The sequence below is a fragment of the Peromyscus eremicus genome, chromosome 8b, assembly GCF_949786415.1.
Source record: "Peromyscus eremicus chromosome 8b, PerEre_H2_v1, whole genome shotgun sequence".
Lineage (NCBI taxonomy): Eukaryota > Metazoa > Chordata > Mammalia > Rodentia > Cricetidae > Peromyscus > Peromyscus eremicus.
In genome coordinates this window covers 62,831,165-62,853,977 of record NC_081424.1, presented here as the reverse complement: position 1 = coordinate 62,853,977, position 22,813 = coordinate 62,831,165, and the positions used below count along the sequence as shown (strand labels likewise).

Genomic DNA, 22,813 nt, shown 5'->3' with positions numbered 1-22,813 from the left:
GGTTTGATAAAGAGTTGGGAATATGATGAGAGGACAAAGCTACATCTCACTGGTGACTGAGTCAATCTTCATACATCCTGCATGCTCAGGAAGAAGACTGTCTCTTTTAGGTTTTAGTGGGCATGTGTCCAATAGCATCCTGTGGCCTGATAGAGGGGGATGGGTAGCTGAAGGTCAGAGAGTGACCTTCCTTGTTTTCATAAGAGGGAAGTTTTTCTGCTGTTTCCTTCAGTGCTGAGGTTTTATATTTCAAGAAACGGTGTCTGGAATTCCATGAGCTCTCAATATTTTCTTGTAATATATTTAGAAATAAAAGGAAAGCTCAGCTTCTGTGGCACATGTTGCATAACAGAATCAGAGACACATGTGTCTACACTGGTGGTGGTGGGGGTTACTAAAATGGAGAATGAATAAAAAATCTGCTAAGGGCATCCTAAAGAAATAAGCATGACAGTGTCATGGCAAGAGCATTCAAAGGTGTCCAGAAGTTAGTGAGTAAGCGAACAGAAGCATTTGGTTTCTGTGGCAACCACCGAAAGACTACATGATTCCCAGTTGACCTCCTCCATTATCAGATGATGACTAAAGCTATTCGATAGCATTGCTCCTTTAAGAGTGCATGTTAGAACTATGGTAGAACTCTCCATTTAATTCCAATTCTTTTAAAGTGTATTTTAAATCAGAATTTACTTATGTCACTTTTCCCTTTCTTCCATCCATATCTTCTCATATTCCTCCTCCAAACCTTTCTTTGTTCCACCCACTTTTAAATTGAAATCTTTCCCTTTATTATTGTTACATATATGCATCAATATAGAAATAAAACTTACTGAATCCATTTTTATTGTTTGTGTGTATGTGGTTTGGGGGCTGCCAATTAGGATGTTCATCCCTGAAAGTGCCGATTCTCCCTCTCTCAGCAGTCATTAGTTGCCTGTACATCTTTGTGTAGGGTAGGGCACGATAAAAATTTCCCCTTCCATCTTAGCATGTCTATTGATATTGACATTGTTCAAGTCCTATTTATGCAGCCATTTTTAGGAGAGACAGTCTTACAGCTAAATTCCTGATATTCTGGCTCTTGTAATATTTTCACTTCCTCCTCTGTGATGTTTCCTGGGCCATGGATGCAGAAGCTGTGATGTCAATATATTCAATGAGGCTGGGGTCACTATGATTCATTGATCTCTGCATTGTATCCAGTTGTGTTTTCTTTAATGCTTTTCATTTGCTGTAAAGAGAAGCTTTTTTGATGAGAAGTGTGATAGATAACATTTATATATGAGTAATATTTAGAATGTAGCTAGGAATTATATTGACTTAGTATAATGGCAGCAGTAGACTTTCTCTTTGGATTCATGACCTCACTAGCCATGGAAAGCTGGCTAGGTTTGCAGGACCAGGAAGATTTTCCACCTGTTGAGTGGGTGTTAAGTCCAATTAGATTGCTATTGGTTACTGCCAAATGTGAGTGCCTTTGATGCACTTTTACAGATATCCTGCCACTGTTGTGGTTCATAGGTGTCACAGCTGGGTAGGACTATTAATTGCTTTCTTCCATTAGCATCTTGAATAATACTTTCTGATACTATGAGAGCCACAGGAAGGAGACTTTCAGATTAGATTCAGCCCAAGTCTTAGGAAACCTGTTTCTTAAGTGTACAGCATTTGTAACAATAGCGCCTTATATTCAACCTCTAAGAGGCAAGCAAGGACAACAGGAACAGCTTATATTGTTTTGGGATGTTTTTGTGCTTGGTACTGGATTTTTGTCAGTCTATGGTTTTAGAAACTTAATTCCACTCTTATTTCATAAAAAACAAACTCCAAAAGAGACAGAACAGGGTATGCACAGTGAGGCTATTCAACAGCTCATAAATTTCAAAGGTAAAAATGTGAGGAAAGGACACTGTAAGACCTTTTCTTTTTGATAAATCACCCCAACCTTGTGCTTCAGAATAAGGATTTATCAGACCCTGGACATAAGACCTTGGCAGAAATACTTCTACTGAGATGTAGATTTGAATATTTTTTTGTAGTTGTAGTGATTCTCACATGGCTGTACTTAAAAACCCATATTATTTTGGACCTTTTTCCAGAGCATTTTAAAAATGTGATGTCTAACTAAATTTTTTTTGTTTCTAATTACCAGTGAGTCTAATAGGAGACAAATGAATATAACTAGAGCTTTTGTTTTTTGAAATAACACTATCCATACTTCTAAATCTTTTCTGGTGTTATTTTTTTTTGGGGGGGGGTTAAGGCCTCTGCATTCAAGCTAACTTGCAATACCAATTAAAAATTTCTGTGAAGTTGATACATATTTCCTGAATATAAATGGTAACATTCCATCTTTCCCTAACATCATTAAAATGTAATCTTAAGTTCAATTTCATATGGCCCTATATTGTTTTATAATAGACAGTCAAGGAAGTGGATATATAGAATAATAGGTAATTATGCATAACAAGTTAACTGATAAAGAAGGCACTGACTTTTCTTTTCAAGGATAATAATGTTATTCACTCAAATTACTTAGGTAAAATGTAATAAATAAATGTCTATCCCCAGCAGAGCCCTGAAAGGCCCAAGCTTAATTTAAACTTATCCACCTAACACTTCATTACATAATGTCTAATATTGCTGTCAATGTCTTCGGTTCAAGTCTTGGCTTCCCTGGAAAATCATGAGTTTCCTGAGGATAAGAACTAGATCTTATATTACTATTTCACCTTCATAGCACCTAATATGGAACCTTGGATAGAGAATATGCTTAACAGTTGCTTGTGGCTTGGTAGCATTCCATCTTGAATTCTGTGCAGAGTATTCTACAGAGTAAATTATGTCTTCTGTATTTTGAAAGTTATCCCTTTTCTACTCCAGGGACTCATAAACTGCACTTTAAGCCTGGCCAGTCTCACTTTTGTGAATAAATGTGATGGTGGCACAGGCATGCCTAGTGGAAAATGTATTGACTAGGATGCTTTCTTACCACAGTGGCAAAGCTGACTAGTTAAGACTGAGACCTTAAAGTCCACAAAAGTTATGCATTTACTAATTAGGACTTGCAGAATTATAGAATTGCTGACCTGTATGCTAGACACTTACTGTCTATAAAAACTGTAAGTACTTAAGGTTTGTTGTTTTATTGTTTTTAATATAGTTTGAAGATATTCCAACTTGTACTTGCTGCCAGTTTCATTTAAAAATTTATTTATGATTTTGCATGTATGCCTGCATAAGTTTATGTGCACCATATACAGGCAGGTCCTCTTAGAGGTCAGAGAGCATCAGGTGTCTTGCAACTGGAAGTAAAGACAGTTGTTATGTGGGTGCTGAGAACCAAGCCCAAGTTTTCAGCAAGAGCTGCAAGTGCCCTTAACCACTGAACAAACTCTCGAGTCTTAATCCTTAAGGTTTGAATCAATTAATTTCTACCTTTGTTAGAAATGAATAGGATATTAATGGTGAATATTTCATTAAGAATTTCAGGTAAGCACAAGTATCAAAAACGATAGGGAAAATACTTCAGTGTGTGATGTGTGCGCTACTTCTCGCTACAGCCACTGTATTTCTTTTAGTTGAAGATAGAACACACCCTAAAAATGGAATTTGGTGTCCTGCCAGATAAAGCTTCATTTAAACCAAAATTCAGCTTAAATTAAAAGGTTAAAACAGTCACATTATATTAGGGAAAAATGCAGCTGCTTTAAAAGAGGATTGAATTGTCTGTTCGTTGTAAGCTGCCCTTTCAGGCTGTCAGTCTATCAAAAGTGTATTCATAAAGCATTATTAGCTGGATGAAATAATGGTTTGCTTACTGATGTTAAGACAACAATTGTTCATTGTTGTGTTGGTTTTTACAACAGGGCTCGTACTGAAAAGGTGAAGCTTCATCCCACTTACTTTAAGATAATAGGATTACACTGTGGAAATTAACACACATTTTCTTTGATTATTATTTCCATTGGAGTCACTTTAGAAGCCAAGTGAAACACCATTAAACAGTTAACACTGAAATAATTTCATATGAATATTTTTAAAGGAACCCATGATTTTGATATTTGGTGAACACATACCTGTACCAACTAGTCAGCATCTCGTTTCCTTATTTCAGTTATATTTCTATCTGATTTTCAGTGTTCTCCCATAGTGCTTGTCAGTAGGTGTTCAGTTCAATATGTTTAACCTGTATGATTGACACAACAAGGATTTTTTATTATAACAGATAATTTAGAAAGAATAATGATAAAAATCAGAGAATCAAAAGATCAATATTTCATAAGTTTTGATCCCTAGAATCTACATAGAAATCTGGATGTGGTTATGCATGAGCTTGTAAGCCCAGTGCTGGAGTTTATTGGGGCAGAATACAGCTTTTCCCAGAGAAGGTGAGATCTTCTGTCTCAAGGGAATAAGACAGAGAATGATAGAAGAGGACACTAAATGCCTTACTCTGGCCTGTGTATTCATGTGTATGAGTGTGCACCTGCATACATACATAAATAATAACTGCCACGTATAGAGCAATGTCTATTTATTGATATTCTACTGAATACTTTATGTATTATTCCTTAATAACAGAACATGTAGGTAATAGTATTCCTAGTATTCAGATAAATCACTGTTATTTGATTACTTTTATCTAATTAGTAAGTTACAGAGCTGGATCAGGTGTCCTTGTTATATTTGTGAAGTACTCCAGTGGCTTCCCAAGTGGATAGAATACCATAGAGATCCTCTACATTAAGAGAGATTTTGTACATCTAACATGCCCATGGAAGTTACTAGACTATTCAGAGAAGAGTTGAAAGGAGGTGACAGCTGCACACTGAACTCTCATCTGTAGCTGACTTTTCTGGAGGATATTCCATATTATGAATACTTACCATTGCACACTCATACCATGCCAATAGTTGTGGATCCTGAATTTCATAAGTTAATTGTAAAACAGCTGTTATAGTTGATGTAGACAGTATTTCAGCCATCTCTCTGTTAGTACACAATCTGTGTTTTGTGTCTTCATGGTATTCAATATTACAAATGAGAAATCTTTTTTAAAGACTCAGTGGACTAGGTTTAAATTGAGTGATATTTTATACAACCTCAGAAGCATTCAAAATTTGTGGCATACCTATAAGTGAATAGAAAAAGATGATCATATTTTTGAGAAATATTTTCATGAACATTTTAATTGGTGGCTTCATAGAAATGTTCCTTTTTGTTGTTGTTGCTCTTTTGTATTTTTTTTTAGTAAAGGTCTCTCTATGAAGCTGAGGTTGGCTTAAAACTTGTGAAGGTCCCATCTCTGTTTCCTGAGTGGTGGGATTATTGTTGTGTGTCATCAAGGTCAGCTGAAAAATTCTAACTATGCAAACTCCAGTTACTCACCCTGAACACTAAGATTCTATGAATCATTAAAGAGAATATTATATCAGAAAAGATAAACCTAAAGGGCTGGAAATATAGGTCAGTGGTAGAGCATTTTATCCTGAGGAAGATTCCAAGCATTATAAAGTAAGAAAATATATAAAAAATAACTTATAAACCATGTGAACCCATTACACTACTATATGTGTAAACTTAGAAACTAAGTATCGCTGCCATTGCTAATGTCATCACAACAGCACTTGTAACCACTACAGTCATTTCCCTATGCAGAATATCAAGATGTGAAGACACTTGTATCCATGCAGTGAACCAAAATTTAATAGTGTTAACTGAGGTTTCAAAGTATTACCTGAAGTTTCTTCCCTCCAGCTTCTCCAAGAATGGACTTTATTCTCTCTAAGAACAGTTATTTCACCCAGGGGAGGAATCAAAGTAATGTAGAAAAATAAAAGAGAATCTAGAAAATACTTTTGTTGGCTTTGTAAAACAGCATTCTTAAATTTATGAAATATTAAAATTTGAAAGTAGATGTTTTAGTCAGGATGTTAAAAGGTGCGTAATAAAGGAATAAATAGTCATTTTTTCTGTTTCATCCATTAAATGATAGAATTTATTTATCGTAATCTTAGAAAAATTTCTTCTTCTTTAGGTTCTGAAGTTTCAAAGACTCTCACCATTTCAAGTGTTCTCTTGCTGTTTCACACTTGTGGTTCAAGATGTGAGCTCTCAGCTTCCTGCTCCTACTGCCATGAGTTTGGTCTACATGGTGGACTCTCATCCTTCTGGAGTTATAAGCTCAAATAAACTATTTTATGAAATGCCTTGGCCTTGGTATTTCATTGTGGCAACAGAATATGCATGTGACATGTGGAATACTGAAGACTTGATACAGGTAGAAGCTACCTGTAGTGGTTTGAAAGAAAATAATGCCCAAAGGGAGTGGCACTATTGGAAGTGTGACCTTGTTGAAGTAGGAGTGGACTTGTTGGAGGAAGTGTGTCACTGTGGGTGTGGGCTTTGAGGTCCTATGTTCAAGCTACACCCAGTGTCATAGTTCACTTTTTGTTGCCTTTGGATCAAAATACAGAATTCTCAACTCTTTCTCTAGCCCCATATCTGCCTGCATGCTGACATGTCCTGCTGTGATGATAATGGACTAAACCTCTGAAACTGTAAGCAACCCAATTAAATGTTTTCCTTTATAAGAGTTGCTATGGTCATGGTATATTTTCACAGCAATAGAAACACCAGCTATGACAAAAGTTGGTACCAGGGACTAAGGTATTGCTGTGATGGGCCTGATCATGCTTTTGTTTGAAGGAACATGAACCTTGGGACTGTGGAATAGTAAAGCAGTTGAATGCTTTAAGTACTGCTTAATGGACCATCCTAGTAGGAACATGGAAGAGAGTGGTTCATCAAATCACACTGATGGGGGCCAGACTCAAGAGGTTTCAGGGGAGAAGAATTTTATGTTGCCTAGAGATTGTTCTTATACTATTTTGATGAAGAATGTGGCTGCCTTTTGCCTTTGTCTGAAGAGTCTGCCTGAGGCTAATGTGAAGAGATTTGGATTAATTTCATTTGCAGAGGAAATCTCAAACAGCCTAGTGTAGACTCTGTTGTGTGGTTATTAGTTGTAACTCTAATGAAGATTTATAATGAAAAGGAGCAAGATGAGCAAGGAAACATACAATGTACAATTTGAGGAGAAAAAGAGAACCAGGAAATGGATTAGTGCTAAATCCTGTGTTCAAGGAACTAGATTAAGAAATGGAATGAAGGGATTGGTGACTTCAGGGCAAGATCCCACCTAGACAAATTTTCAGCTTGTGAAAGGAATTAAAGAAAAGCTTAGAGCCAGATGTGTTGGTGCAGGCCTTTAATTCCACACTCCAGAGGCAGAAGCCACTGGATCACTGAGACTGAGGCCAGCCTGGTATACAGAGCAAGTTCCAGAATAGCCAAGTGTAGGCAGTGAAGGGAACTATGGAAAACAGAAAGTTGGTGAAGATGTAATTGAAAGATCTCTGAGTTCAAGGCCAGCCTGGTCTACAGAACAAGCTCTAAGATAGCCAAGCTTAGGCAGTGAAGTAAACCATGGAAAGCAGAGACCTGGTGAAGACATAACTGAGCAAGGGTGCCATGTTCCAACTCCAGCAAGCAGCAGAAATTGGCATGTGGTTCTGGCTTTAGAGTCAATAAGAGATTCAGGAAAGCTGTTGAGGCCAGGCATGTGTCAGGGGTGTCCCCAAATGGAGGCCTAGAGAGGCCATTTGCATGAAGGTGTGAAGGTAAATCCTGGATTGACTTGGAGATCCTAACATGTAGGAGATAAAAGAACCATGGGATATTAGCCAAGGAGAGCTGATAACAGGGAGTCGAAACGGCCCAAGGGAGAGAAGTGTATTGTGGTCAACAAAGCTGAAAGGAGTTGGAGAGGTGAAGAGCGTTTTGACATCAGACATGGAGATGTTGAATTTAGAGTTTGCCTGGGAGGTTTTCAGTCTTGCTTTGGTCTAGTATTTCCTCATTACGCTCCCTTCCCTACATTTTGGAATGGTAATGTATATCCTGTGGCATTATATGATGGAAGTATGTGATCTGCTTTTGGATTTTGATTTTACAAGGGATTACAGTTAAGAGATTGCATGAATCTCAGAAAAGATTGTGAACTTCAGGCTTTAAATAAGTTTGAGACTATTAGAGACTATCAGGAGTTTTGAAGCTGGACTGAATGCATTTTTGCATTATGATATGGCTACAAAACTTTGGGGGCCAGGAAGTGAAATCTGGTGGTTTGAAAAAACTGACCCCCAAAAGGAGTGGCACTATTAGGAGGTATGGCTTTGTTGGAGTAGGTGTGGCCTTGTTGGAGGAAGTGTGTCACTGTGGGTGTGGTCTTTGAGGTCTCCTATGCTCAAGCTATGACCAGTGTCACAGTTCACTTCCTGTTGTGTTTGAATCAAAATGTAGAATTCTCAGCTCCTTCTCCAGCACCATGTCTGCCTGCACGCTCCCATGTCCTGCCATGATGATAATGGACTAAATCTCTGAAACTGTAAGCCACCCCAATTAAATGTTTTCCTTTATAAGAGTTGCCATGGTCATGGTGTCTCTTTACAACAGTAGAAACACTAAGACATACCTGTGTCAAATGCCTACCCTAGATACGTTCTTCTGGTGGCAGGATAACCTACAATCTCCTTTTAAAACTTTAAGTACTGATAGGCCAAAGGGGAAATAAAAGTTCATTTGTGAGTTAGGAGGAAGAAAGAAAGGTTACATTTTAGAATTTGGAAATAATTGAGTATGTATTCCTCAAGGAGCTTTAAAATAGGAATAATAGAGTCTAAAAAATTTGAATTGAAAAATTTAAATTTTGATTATGAAGAATAATTTTAAAATATTATTTCATAATCTGAATTTATTGCTATTCTTCCTGGGATTGAATTTAAGGTCTAACATATAATAAGCAAATGCTTTACCACTAAACTGTACCCTATCCCTGAGTGTTTGATACTGTAGGATGTACCTACTCACACAATCATCTTTTCATAAATGGAAGCTTGATATTCTATTTTATAATTTATCTTTTCTTATTTCCTGTGGTGATATTTTGTTTGTGCTCTAACAAAGCTTGCCTGGAGATCAGCGTGCAGAGCTAGTCACTAGAGGTTAGGCAGTGGTGGCACATACCTTTAATCCCAGCACTTAGAATCTCATGCTTTTGATCCCAGTACTTGGGAGGCACAAGCCTTTAATTTTAGCACTTGTGGGGAGGAATCCAAAAGTGATATGGCTGGGTGGAGAGAGGAACTGATAAGGTGGGGTGGAGACAGGAGCTCAGCCCTTTTAGAATGAGGATTCCTAGATGTAAGAATTCTTTCTGGTGGGTAGCTGCTCTGCTTCTCTGATCTTTCAGCTTTCACCCTGATATCTGACTCTGGATTTTTATTATTAAGAACAATTAGAATTTGTGCTATAATTTCCTATTCAATAGTATGTAGTAATGGCTCCTCCATGTAAGAATGCAAAGATTGTCAACACTTTTTATAGGTGTGCAATGTTATTGTATTAGTATGTGTAACTATTTTAATATTTATTTATATGCTTGTCATACCTCCAAGAAAGATTCTCTTTGAGGTTGCATAGAGAGTTTTTAAAATTATCTAATTTGACAACTTTTTGCACTGGAATTACTACAAAGTTTTAATATAAAGTGGATTACATGTTTAAATCGACTTGGTTAGGCAAATGCACAACAATCAGGGAATGGTTTGATACTCAGCACTTATAATATTGAGTGTCTTAGTACTTTTCTCCCTCTTTCATTTTTATGTTAGGGTGTAAGTGTGTGTGCCTCTTCAAAATTTATCTGCTGAAATCTCACTCCCAAGATGATGGCAAGGAAGGGGCATTTGGGGGAATTGATTAGGTAATGAAGGCAAAACATTCATGAATGAGATTACTTTCCTAATGAAGGGACCAAAGACAGGTTGATTATTTGCCCTCTGACACAAGAAGAAGATATAATCTATAAGGAAACAGGATTTCACCTGCCTTCAAGTCTGCTGCTGTCCTGAACTATGAGATGTATTTCTGTCTTGTATGTAATGTAACTATTTATGACATTTTATGTTGGTCCAAGTTGGAATGAAGCATTTACATACTGTAAAGAATTTTAATTCATTTGAAATAAATGAAAGGTATCTAAGTACCTGGAATATTTAGATAAAATACAAAATTACTCAATTAACAAATATAAGTCTGAAAGGATTCTCCAACCCACTCTGCCTGAACATGCTTTGTGTGGCATCATGAAATATTTTAAGAAGTGATTCAATTGCACTCCTTATTGTTCATCCCTGAAAAGAGACAACTGAGAGAAGCCAAGGAAATCCAGAAAAATGCTAAAAACTCCACTTGACAGAAGAATTTGCTAGGCATAGCCTCAGGCACCAAATCACCACTGTCCACTGCTCTTATTAATGGCCAAAACTTCCTGTAAGTTAGGAGAACTTGAAACTTTCCGTGATTTCAATGATGATTTTATTCATGAAAGGGCTTAAGGCACCAGTGATCTGTGCCCAATCTGGCTCCAGACAAAATCAGAATACCCTGCCCAGAGCTAGGGCACATCATTCACTGATGAAAAATTACTTGGGTTTAGGGTTGAGAATCTAACTGCTAATGCTGGATTTTCAGAGAAACAATAAGATAGAGGTGTAGACACTTTACTTTTGAAAAGTCATAAAAACAAATATCAGGAAATGAAGTCCTAGTTTAGGCTGACTCTCTTTTTATAGATTCAGACTAAAAACACGTAATGTTAGTCCACTAAAAATGCCATTCACATCACAAATTCTGAGAAAATAACGTACACACTGAACAGTTCCATCTTCCAGGGAGGTACCAATAATTTTAGAGTCAATAAATTGTATCACATTGAGACAATCATTTAAATTTATTTCTTTCTCAACATCTGAGATGAGTACTGTCTTATCTTTTGATAAACTAACACTTTGTGCCTTCAGCTTTCAAATGTTAGGCTCTATTAAGAATCATCTATAGACTTTGATAAAATACAGGTTTATAGGGGGTATAGTCAATAGATCCTGAGTAAGAACTAGAAATATGCTTTTTAGTTTTTAATTTTAATTTCTTGTAGTGCTGAGGATCAAACCCAGTATGTTGTACATTGCAGGCAACAATTCTACCACTGAGCAGCATCCCTATCCTAGGAATGTGTTTTTTAAGCATTTACTCCAAGATACTTTGATTGAAGAAACTTTGGACCCTAACAATATACTTTTTTTGGTAGGCTCACAACCAAAAACAATATACTTTTAAAGGTTAGGCAAAAGCATTCATGTGATAGAAATGAAATGATAACATAGATGAAACGCTAATACATAGAATTTATCTACTGTTGATTTTTTATTTTATGATCACACATTAAGACAACCAGTCATTTGTTATGTATTTGAAATATAGAATACTTAATCTATTCATGGATACATTCTATCCATGGAAGCAAACACTTGGAAACATAAAATACCCAGATGGGAATTTTAATTTTGATTTTTGTTTCTTTCCAGACCTTACAATTCTACTTGGCCTTTGCTGGTTCTGGGTACATTGTGGAATGTTTAGGTTCTTCATGGGAGAGCACTTTATTTGGCTTTGTTCACACAGGTGAAGTTGCTACTATTAATTTTTTGTTTAGAACCATGAGAAAAATTTCATGTGTGTGCTGGAAACTATAGTATTGCAAATATTCCCCTCTAACACTGGGTTGTGCCAGTTCTACACTGTGATAGACCAAATCACACAGCCAGTTCAAGGGATTGTGTAAACTCTGTTAAATGTAAAACACGCGGGTCTTTTACCCACTTTAAACCATAATGTTTATCCTTCTTTCTCTGTCCTAGACTAAATTTGTTCAATAACTTCATTTCCTTTCCTTGTCTAATCTTGAGTTAGTTCTATAGTAATATTTGATATATTTTAAGCTAGCTTATTTGTAAAATGTTTTCAATAATCATAAACGTGGAAAAGTGACATCACAGTCAGCTCTACCCCAAGACATTGTAGATTCCAAACTACTAATGCTCTCTAGCTCCTACCTCTCTCAAGAGAAGGCAACGATTGCATCATTCAAGCTGTAAGAGATGCAGTGATACAACTGTCTGTGTTTACAGACATAATACAGCCCTAACATCTAATACTTTCTATCTTGGATGAATTTATTTGCTACTATGGAGTATGATAAGATATAATTTTAGAACACCAACTGTTTGTCTCCTCCTTTTCCCTAGTGGTCAGATAGATACTAGTCACTGGGATCCACCTCATTTGGCTACTATAGGAGTTTTATCTCTGTAGAAACATCAAGTTTTAATTTCAGGTATAAATCAGAAAGGTAAGTAACCAATTTGCACAGAAAAGCAGATTTTCTACAATAGTTTGGAGCTACTCTAGTGGAGTGCAACCATCAATTTTGGAATAGAGACATGGGCAACACTTAACACTTCTAACCTTGTTTCTCTAGAATCTTGGTGGCAAAGAAGTACACCTAGGAATTATTCTCAATACGTAGAAGTGCTCAGAGGAAGCTGAGAAAGGCTGAACTAATATCAATGTTCCTCATGATGTATTCATGGAGAATTTAGTACTTTAACCAAATATCTCAATTGTGTACTAGTTGGTAGTTTCGGCTTTGGGAGACAAATAAAGTGGTGGTATTCATCCAGTAGGTGTCAGCTTTAAAATGGTGATCATTTCAGTTTCTCCACTGATGTTGTGATACTATGAAAAGTACCCTGAGATCTGAAGGAAGGAGAAGGAAAACTTAAATCCACTCAGGGCACAACTGAAATGGTTGAAGTTTTCCTGTGTCCTGCCCAGTCCACAGCTGCTCAGACTCAAGTAAACACAAAGAGACTTATATTAATTGAAACTGCTCAGCCATTAGCTCAGGCTTATAACTGACTAGCTCTCACACTTAAACTCAGCACATTTCTGTTAATCTATATGTCGCCATGTTTTTCATGGCTTTACCTGTGTGCCATTACATGTTGTTTCCTGGACAGCAGACTGGCATCTCCTGACTCTGCCCTTTCTCTTCCCAGAATTCTCCTTGTCTGTTTATCCCACCTATATTTCCTGCCTGGCTACTAGCCAATCAGCATTTTATTTATCAACCCATCAGAGCAACACATTCACAGCATACAGAGTACCATCACTCATCATTTCCCCTTTTCTTTCTATTTAAAAGAAAGTTTTTAAATTCAACATAGTAAAATTACATATAATAGAAATTATCGAGCAAGAATTACAGTTACGATATCTAGTCTATTTGTATTTTCTAAAATTAAAGAAAATAGTCTATCTATCCTATATTTGTGAGTCTAAAGTTTCAATATCTAATTTATCTTTTATCATAACCAAGGAAAATGATAACTATCTAGTCTTCAAGTACATCAAAGACCCCAGAAGGATATAATATTACCTAAGTAAACAGGAAGAGCATTGTAAGCAACTTCCAAAACAAAACTCTGGAAATGACAGAGACAGCTGGCTGCCTGGACAATCATCCAAAGTTCTTCTGCATTGTTGGGTCATCCATCTTCAGCCCATAGACCTATTCTCTCAGTCACTTCTCTTTGTGTTCTGTAGAATGTCTGGCAGTTTCTTCTGCGAAGTAGGAATCTGAAGGACCATTTTGCCTTGTAAAGTTCAGTGGTCACCTTTCTATGGGTCCTGCATGTCCAGTCAATACAACACTTTGTCAAGTAGTCCAGGCAAGAAAAGTTTCTTGCCCAAATGGCTGTTTTTTCCAAGAAGAAAATAAACTCCATATGGAGTGTCTTAGATACCCATCCTTTTCTTTGAAGTAAATTGGTGCTGCCAGGAGATGTGTCTCATTGTCCAGGAAAGTCTAAGTTTTTAAAACATTTTAAATGACATATTCTGTAGGTCTTTGAAGTGTTTGAAGATTATCTACCTAATTGAATTATATGTATGTATACCTAGAAAACAACATGACTGTAAGTTTGACTATCATAGAAGACTAATTATTAATTTGTATTTTTAATTATCCATTACAATTTAAATGAGCTGCACAAACATAATACCTTAAACAAGAGTAGAAATATATATACAGTATAACAAAATTAACTTTAAATTTGTATCAATAAACTAAAATCTATACCAATGTAAAATATTTTAAACAAGTTGCTCTTTACAAGTAGGTTCAACAATCCACCCTTTTATCCTATCACATCTATATCCTATATTTCCATATCAACTAAGTCTGTAAGTTTTCTGCCACTAGGTAGAATGAAGACTCAAATTAAATTTTTTACTTTATAAAGTTATTTTGGTGCTCAAACTGTTGAATTGTGAGAACTAAACATTTTCTATATTTATGCTTTAGCCACCCTCCCACAGTATTAGGAACCATCTTACAAAACCTCAGGAAAATTGTGATGCCATGAAATCTATTCTAGCTGCCATTCATCCCTCCTAGGTTCTATCTGTTCTCTACCCCCTTCATAATCTTCTGTCCAGATAGCCCATTGATTATTTTTATTAAAATTTAAATCTGGAAGAGCTGGCTCAAGCAATAACAGATTTATCTACATAAATCAATGAAATAAGTGGAAACTCTTGTAGGGATATGGATTTTAGATAATTTGTTAATGTCTTAGACAATGTCGTTGAGATAGCATAACCAAATTTCTGTGGCTTTTGAAGGTTGTTTTCTTCTGGACCTCATCTCTTGGCTGTTGTATCTCAGGATTATAAAAAGACTGCATTCACAGTCACTTTTTTTTTTTAGGGGGGATTGTTTGTTTCAATTAAGGTCAGAGCTTTTTCCATTAAGGTTGGGATATTCTTCTAATCACGAAATAAAAAAATGCTAATATTACTATTCAGTTACATATTTACTCTTACACTATTCACTAGATAAATGAAATCTCATGTTTTTGTCAGCTTAGGATTTAATGTTCTGTATCTCTGGATATAGAGACATAAGATAGACATCAGGGTCCATGTTTGGAGCTGGAGTGCCATCATATTCCGTACCACCTTAGTACTCTGTGAATAGGGCAACATGGATACATGCTTGTAGTATGAATCTTAAAGGGTCTTATTAATAAAAACCAAAACCTGAGCCAGGTATTGGGGTGAACCCTGAAAGATCAGAGAAACAGAATCAGCCACAACTGATCTCACCTTGCCAATTCCTCAGCTGCTCTCATTTCCTCAAACTGGAAGCCTCTGTGTCCTCATCTAAATGGATCTCAGATGAACTGCTGCTAGAAGCCTAAAAGCTTAACCAGCCTATAGTTCCTGGTTTTCATGCCTTAAATACCTTTCTGCTTCCTGCCATCACTTCCTGGGATTAAAGAATTGTGTCACCATGCCTGGCTGTTTCCAGTGTGGCTTTGAACTCACAGAGATCCAGATGGAACTCTGCCTTCGAATCATAGGATTAAAGGTATGTGTGCGACCGTTTTCTGGCCTCTGTATCTAGTGGCTGTTCTGTTCTCTGACCCCAGATAAGTTTATTAGGCTGCACAATATTTTGGGGAACATTATATCACCATAGATGCTTTCTTTACAGTTGCTTTTACCAGTAAGTTTCCTCTTTCCTCTCCCAAAATTATCATGTTTCAAAATATTCTACTGCCAAGGCATCAATTTTGTTGACTTGATAAACTAAGTTATGTCACTAAGGGTATTCACAAGACAATATATGGCTCTCTGTTGCCAATGTACCATTTTACTTGTTTCATGAAATTAAAACAATTTAAGGCTTAGTAAATAACATACCCTGCCAGAGATCATCTTTGGGGTGCCACAAATTAGTTTTTGGGAAATGACCAAATCTAAATTTTCTTTTTACATTTTTAAAGGCTAGAGGGTTAGTGATATATCAATCAATAAGGGACTGTTCTTGGCTCTGATTAGGGCAGATTTTAGACAAGATGAGTCATTAATAAACTAGAATAAAATGATTCATATCTTTGTATATTGAGAGATTCTTAACATGCACTTCACAGATCCTACAGAGTGATTTCACTCCGTATTTGAAAGTCAAATTGAGGGCCTCTTTTTGCAAGTTTATTTGACACAATAGGCTATAATGGGCCTTTTAGGCTTCTTTGGGCTCAAACTATCCATAAAATTATTCACTGTAATGGCTACATTGGAGCAGAGACAAGACTTGATATAAATGTTTGTTAAGAACACTGGACTTTGCTGATTATATTTCCAATGATGTCAAATAGAAGCTAAAAGGGAGAGCAAGGAATTTGGAAGGAAGACTTTCTACTATTGAGAGATGACAAGATATAATTCAAGAAAGAACCAGTGGGAGTCATTGATTGAAAGTGCATGCTACTTTCAAAACCCAGGGGACTTTATACATATGGATTTTATTTGGCACAATCTGCATAACATTTTACATAGATTGTAATGTATATAATACTTTCAATATAAAATTACATTGAAAATATAGTGCACATAATTATAGAACTTCTTTTGCTTCGTGTACATATCCACAAATAGCAAGTAATTATTGGTTGTATGAATAAAATATGTATAATATTTTATTTGATAATTTTCTATGAAATTTCAGAGCTAATTAGAGTTTGTAATTCTCTGGTACAGTACTCCTACATGAGATGAATTTGTGTTTTATTTTAAGGCAATGGTTTATTATATGTTAAAAAAGTACTATTTTTAATACTATAGAGGTAAAAGGTGTATTGGAAAAAGTAAAAGTAGTAATAGAAAAATTAGAAGAGTCCTGCAACAATCAATGAGGGAATTCCAAGACTATGTCTATGAAATGGAGATGTTGTCCTCTTGACAGTATTAAGAAATAAAACAATAAAATGACTATTAGGAGTGAGACAGGAAAATTGTTACAATTCTGTTTTGATAATGAGATGGATGTTGGGATGTTGGAAATGTTTATAGACTGAGGAAAATTAGGATAGTGAGTTTTTGTGAGTGTTTCTTGTGAAGAATTATGATGTATGTTAAAACTACATTACCAAGTTTGGTTCAAATAGTCTTAATACCATGGTAATCCCCATGCTTTTTTTCCTACCATAAAGTAAAATTCTAATTGTTCACTGAGTGATGATTATATTTATGATTTCTGTAATAATAAGTACATACATATATCCAACATGCAATTTTCTCTTTACAAGAGAATCCTAGTTTTAATTTTTATTGGCAGTAACAATATAAACAGAAAACATTTTTTCCTTCCTTTATGCAAAAGAGAGGATATAGGGTAAGAACACATAAAAAATAGGAATGGTGACCAATATATCCAATAAAATATATACTGTTGAGTGGGGTTTCTAAGAAATGTTAGAATGTATACAAGAATTCCTCAAGTGTGTTAATTTTGTACATAATATTTTGCTTATATACTCATTCATATATGAGTATATAAGTAGAATATATATGTATATATATACATATATATATATATATATCAACCATACTCAGCAAGACATGACAATGTTTATTAAGTACTACATCAATTAACAAACAAGACATGCCACTCTGAGACATGACCACAGGCCATTCTAATTTGGGCAATGTTTCAATTTAGACTTCCTCCTCAAGTAACTGACTATAAGCTGTGTCAAATTGACACAGGTAACTAAGACCTATGGTAAGAACCAAATTTTTCTGTAAGTTTTATGTCCCTCACTGAAAGGAAGTCTTTTTGCAAAAATGGCTCTATCCAGAGCCATAGCAAGTGAAATGCTAATTCTGGGATGATTTGAAGAAGAGATTTAAAAAAGGCTTCAGGACGTATAATTATGTATGTACATTTTTGTCTGGAGTCAGGAAAAACCTTTATCAATTCAGCCTAGTGAAAGTGTAAAAACATACTTCCCTTCAGGCGTTAAAGAGTCATTCAGTGTTTGCTCTTATGTGTGTGGATTCTAATACAAATGTATGAGCCTGTTTGTATGTGTGAGCTTTAGTTTTCAAGGAGAATTATTGCAGATTTTTCTCAAAGCATATTCTGAATGAATAAATAAGTAACAGGTTGAAATTAATGGTCCTTAAACAAGAAGTAAAGATTCATATAGGATAACAAGTGTGCATAAAAATAAGGAAAATAAGCGGAATTGGACAAGCAAAAATGAAGAGACAATAATAGAGTTTATTCTTTAATCTAATTTTGCATTTTTTCATTCTACAAATTTAAAGCAAATCATAGTTTCTATTAGAAGCCCACCGAATACCTCTTATAATGTGTTATACAAAGGGAATATAAATATTCTTAACTGGTTGTCCTTCAAATAAGCTGTTTAGTAAATATTTTTTAATGTATCCAACATTCTTAGCCACCATGAAAGTACAAATTAAAACTACTTTGAGACTCCATCTCAACCCTATCACAATAGGTTTTAAAAATAAAGCAGATTGTGAAAACTACAGGTAAGAACGTAGTGAAAGAGAAACTCTTAATTCACTGTCAGTGGGACTGTAAACTAGTGCAAGCAATATGGACATTAACTTGAGAGCTTCTCAAAATGCCCAAAATAGATCTTCTGTATTACCCAGATCACCCCAGGTAATATCCAGTTATCCTGGGCATATACTCAAAAGAATCTGTATCATATTATAGGATACTTGCTTATCCATGTTCATTGTTTTTAATATTCACAGTAGCCAGGACACTCAGCCAACCTATGTTGTTGTTTTTATTTTCTGCTCTTTTGTGGGAGGCCTGTCATCTAGCTTATCATATTTATAAAATCTATGTGTTATGTTAGTTTTGTCACTACTAATTTCAGTTCAATACTCTCTAATACAATTCTTCAGCCTTATGCCTGATACATATTGGTAGTTGTCTACATACTTATTAAGTAAGTAAACTAGTATCAACCTTCGTGCAAACTAGCATCAAGATGGACAGGAGATAAAGTCTCAAGCTTTGTCTCCCTCTCTACTTCACCTGGATATTTGATCAGTGCACCATCTGACTGTAGGCTGCTTGTTACTGTTCAGAAAAAAAAATCCTTGAAACAGTCCCCTCATTCTTTCTTCCAAAAAGCATTGTTATAACCATGTTTTTGAAAATTTAACTGAGTCATATAAAAGCTTAGTGATAATAAAAGAAAATTATTAATTTTCTATTTATAAAATAATGAATAGCAAATAAGACATTTCTTACTGTTCTCTTAGATTCTTTCATTTTCCATGTTTGTCTACCCTTTGGTGGCCTCACTTAAATCACAAAATGTAGTGTAGTTATTTCTTTAAAATTTCTCTTTCCTAATTATAAATGGACAGTGATAATTTGAACTAATAAGAAAATTTACAAATGATTTCTCCAAAATAGGCATCTTATTTGGACAGATAAGCAAGTATCAGAAGCCAAGAGATACTAACCTGAATTCATGAAGCACTGAAACCATATATAGAGAGAAGCTGGTCTTTGCTAAGAGAGGTTTGCTGGTGTTTCTACCATGTCCTTCAAGTTTGTGTAGCATCCAGAATGTGCTGACTGTACCAATTGGAAGACCATTTGATAGAGTTTGTTTCCTCAGACATTTTTAATACAATTGAAGAAAATTGCATATGATTTTGTTCATGCAAGGGTATAACAATCTACATATATAACCTATCTTTCAAGTTCCATCACCATTTGACAGACAATAAGGAAAAAATGATGTGAGTGCTTTATTTCTTGTAAAATAGTTTTGATTTAATAATCCCCACTCTTTCCTTCAAAAGTAAACATGTATAAACTAGAGTCTCTGTGAGAACAGAAGGTGAATGTTGTGCTGGCCTTACATTTTTATTTTTATTTATTTATACAATAATAGGGCAATTCCCTATTGACTTTTGCAGTTAACATCCTGCAACTAGACTGGCTTCATTATGTGTAAAATGCCCAATGAGACCTTGTCGAATCCTTTCTGGATTATAACAAATTCTAAACCTATTCCGTTTCAACTCCTTGGCAGCCAACCTATAAATTAGCAAGATAACTAACTCTCCTGTGGGCCTAGAAAGATGTAGGGCAAACATGTATAATGGAATCATTTAGTTATTCCTAATCCTAACTGGGCCTGTCTGAAACAAATGGTTGATTTTCTGATCTACCATAGAACTGTAACAAAGAAAAGAAATGCAATACCAAACCAAACAAAAAGCAAAGACCTGTAGGAACTGGGACACAAACCCTGACTCTGGAATCTGCTGTGATCTCTGTGTCTTGTGGAGATTCTTCTTGGGAGTTTTTCATAGTGATCCTTCTGCTCCTGGAGGCATTTATTTATCTGAGACTATGTCATTATAGCCTTTCTGTAGTTTGAGGAAACAATTTTATTATAGATAGTAAAGAATTTTTAAGGAATCAGATCCATTTTATGTCATAGTGTGTGTTGTGTTTGAAAAGCCTTTAATGTTAATAATGTGAATATAAAGCAGTAAGGCTAGGCAGAACTACAAGGTATTCCTTCCTTCCTTCCTTCCTTCCTTCCTTCCTTCCTTCCTTCCTTCCTTCCTTCTTTTCTTCTTCTTCTTCTTCTTCTTCTTCTTCTTCTTCTTCTTCTTCTTCTTCTTCTTCTTCTCTCTCTCTCTCTCTCTCTCTCTCTCTCTCTCTCTCTCTCTCTCATTGTTCAATAATTTGAAAGAACAAAGCAATACCTTGAATTACTGGATAACTGTTTGATCCACACATTTATTTAATAATGAGAGATTCTTTCAGCCTAATATTGCCAGTAAATTTGATTGCATTGCTTTTGTTTATAAGACTGATAACCACAGGTAGTTTTTCTTATCCAAGAAATAGTCTGCTGGTTACTGAAGTACTTAGGAGCATTCACCATTGTATGGGCTTTAAATTAAATGAAGTAGTTTGTGCACAGGTAGTAAAGGCCACTACATCTTCCTTTAGTTGCCTGTCCTGGGTTCAGAATGGAGAAGCAATCTTCTGGAAATGAGAAGGAATCAAATGATATTGTTCTATGTTCTCCATACTCTTTGTACAAATATTTTCCTTTATACTGTCAGTATCATATTTTGTTTGTTATTTATGGATCAGAAATTACCATTTTAAAGATGAGTGAATCTTTTGACTAAAAGTTAAAACATGGCACACAGGAAACAATAGGACTAGAACTCCTGGAAAGATTTACTTCATACCAATATAATGATAATCTTTACAGCATCCATAGTACTCTCCAGATGGGAGATATCACTTCCTTGCGGTCTTGCAAACAATGCTCACATGGGGGAAATGAATATGAAGCATTCCAAACAGGCAAACTTAAGGTATGACTTTAGTTTTAGGATGAAAGTTTGTATTTATTACTAATACCAAATATACCCTTTCTTTTAGGCCAATAACAGCAAAATCCAAAGGCCCCAAAGTGGCATAGTAAGTACATCCACATCTATATGATAATGTTTTTTGAATTTTTTCAAAAGTAGCCCAAAGGTTCTAAAAGTGAGTAAACTGTTGACATCAAGATCCCAATGCCATGTTCAAGATCAACAAATACAGTCTTCAATACTCAAGAGGCACTGTGCTTTCCAACAACTGAATTGATAGTGCTGAATTTACAGTGTTTCACAGGACACAGGAGGAGAGAGAGCTGCTTTGAGTGAATATTCTGAGTGAATGCTCATTGATTCATCATTGCTCTATACTCCACAGTACATGTTTTATTTATCAGTGTGAAAGCAACCTTTGGTGTCAAAATCAGGGAGAAGGCTTGAAGAGGGGAGGGCTTTTAAAGATTTATTTATTTTCATTTTGGGCATATGAGTTTTGTTTTGGTTTTGGTTTTGACCTGCCTGTATGTAAGTATACCACATGAATGCCTGATGCCCACAGAGGCCAGAAGAGGGCATCATATCCACTGGAATTAGAGCTACAGATGGCTGTGGGCTGCCATGAGGTTCTGGGATTCAACCTGGGTCCTTTGCAAGAACAGCAAGTACTTCTAACAACCAAGGCATCTTTCCAGCCCCATGAGGAGTACTTTTTAATGATTTCCCATGTAAGAATGCCACCAGGCAAAATCAATCTTGCTTTTGTTTTAAACAACTGAAATGGTAATACACAGGATGTATGAGAAGTAACAACTTGTGAAAAACTACATTTTCACTCTTCCATTTGTGCCATCCACACAACACTTTTGAGCAAACAAGGTACATTTCTGCATATTAATTAATTCTTAAAACAACTTCAGAGTTTAAAGATGTTCATTGATTTATAATTGGGGAATATCATGAGAGTGTTATGCCAGCAACATAAATGAACCCATTTGTGTCTTTCCACGTTAGAATTTATAGAATAACAGTATGGTCACAAGACACAGTTGTTTTCTAGGCAGCAGTTTTTCAGGTGTCTTGCTCTGCTTGACAGTTGGCTAAGACAAATGCAAGTTCTTTGATACAAATCTTAACTCTCTGATCACATATTCCACACCAAATAGTAAATATATCTAAATATGTAGGTTACAGAAAGGTTACACAGGGCTAGGAAAGCTATAGCAGGGTTCAAGGAATCTTAAAGACTCTAATTGCCAGGCAGAAGCTAGGATCCTGACAGAGAGGCGAAAAAATCTGGGGTAGCAGTAGTTATACAACTAACCTTGTTGAAGGTCTGTTAAAGTGGCAGATAAAGATTGAGGGTAACAGATTGGAACCCCAACTCAGGGTTGAGTCTAGCTTCAGAAGTTAAGTACAGGTTCATGGAAGCTGTTAAGATAAAGAACAATACCGGGTCTCAATAAACAACTGGGTGGACAGACAGACAATAACTTAAGTAGGCCGTGGGGCCTGAACCCAACTAAGGTCCCTGGACACCTACCTGGAAGTTCTCTGCCTGTCAGGCCTGTTCCTTTGACATATG

At 35.8% G+C, this 22,813-nt stretch overlaps 1 long non-coding RNA gene across 1 annotated transcript; it reads right to left on the bottom strand.

Annotated features, from left to right (window-relative positions):
• Window positions 1-826: 826 nt before the first annotated feature.
• On the bottom strand, window positions 827-13,512 carry LOC131918337 (uncharacterized). The gene is made up of 3 exons (XR_009380957.1): window positions 13,406-13,512; window positions 4,080-4,189; window positions 827-1,231 (listed from the first exon to the last, which is right to left on the bottom strand). It is a non-coding gene; the product is annotated as an uncharacterized LOC131918337 (long non-coding RNA).
• Window positions 13,513-22,813: the final 9,301 nt, after the last annotated feature.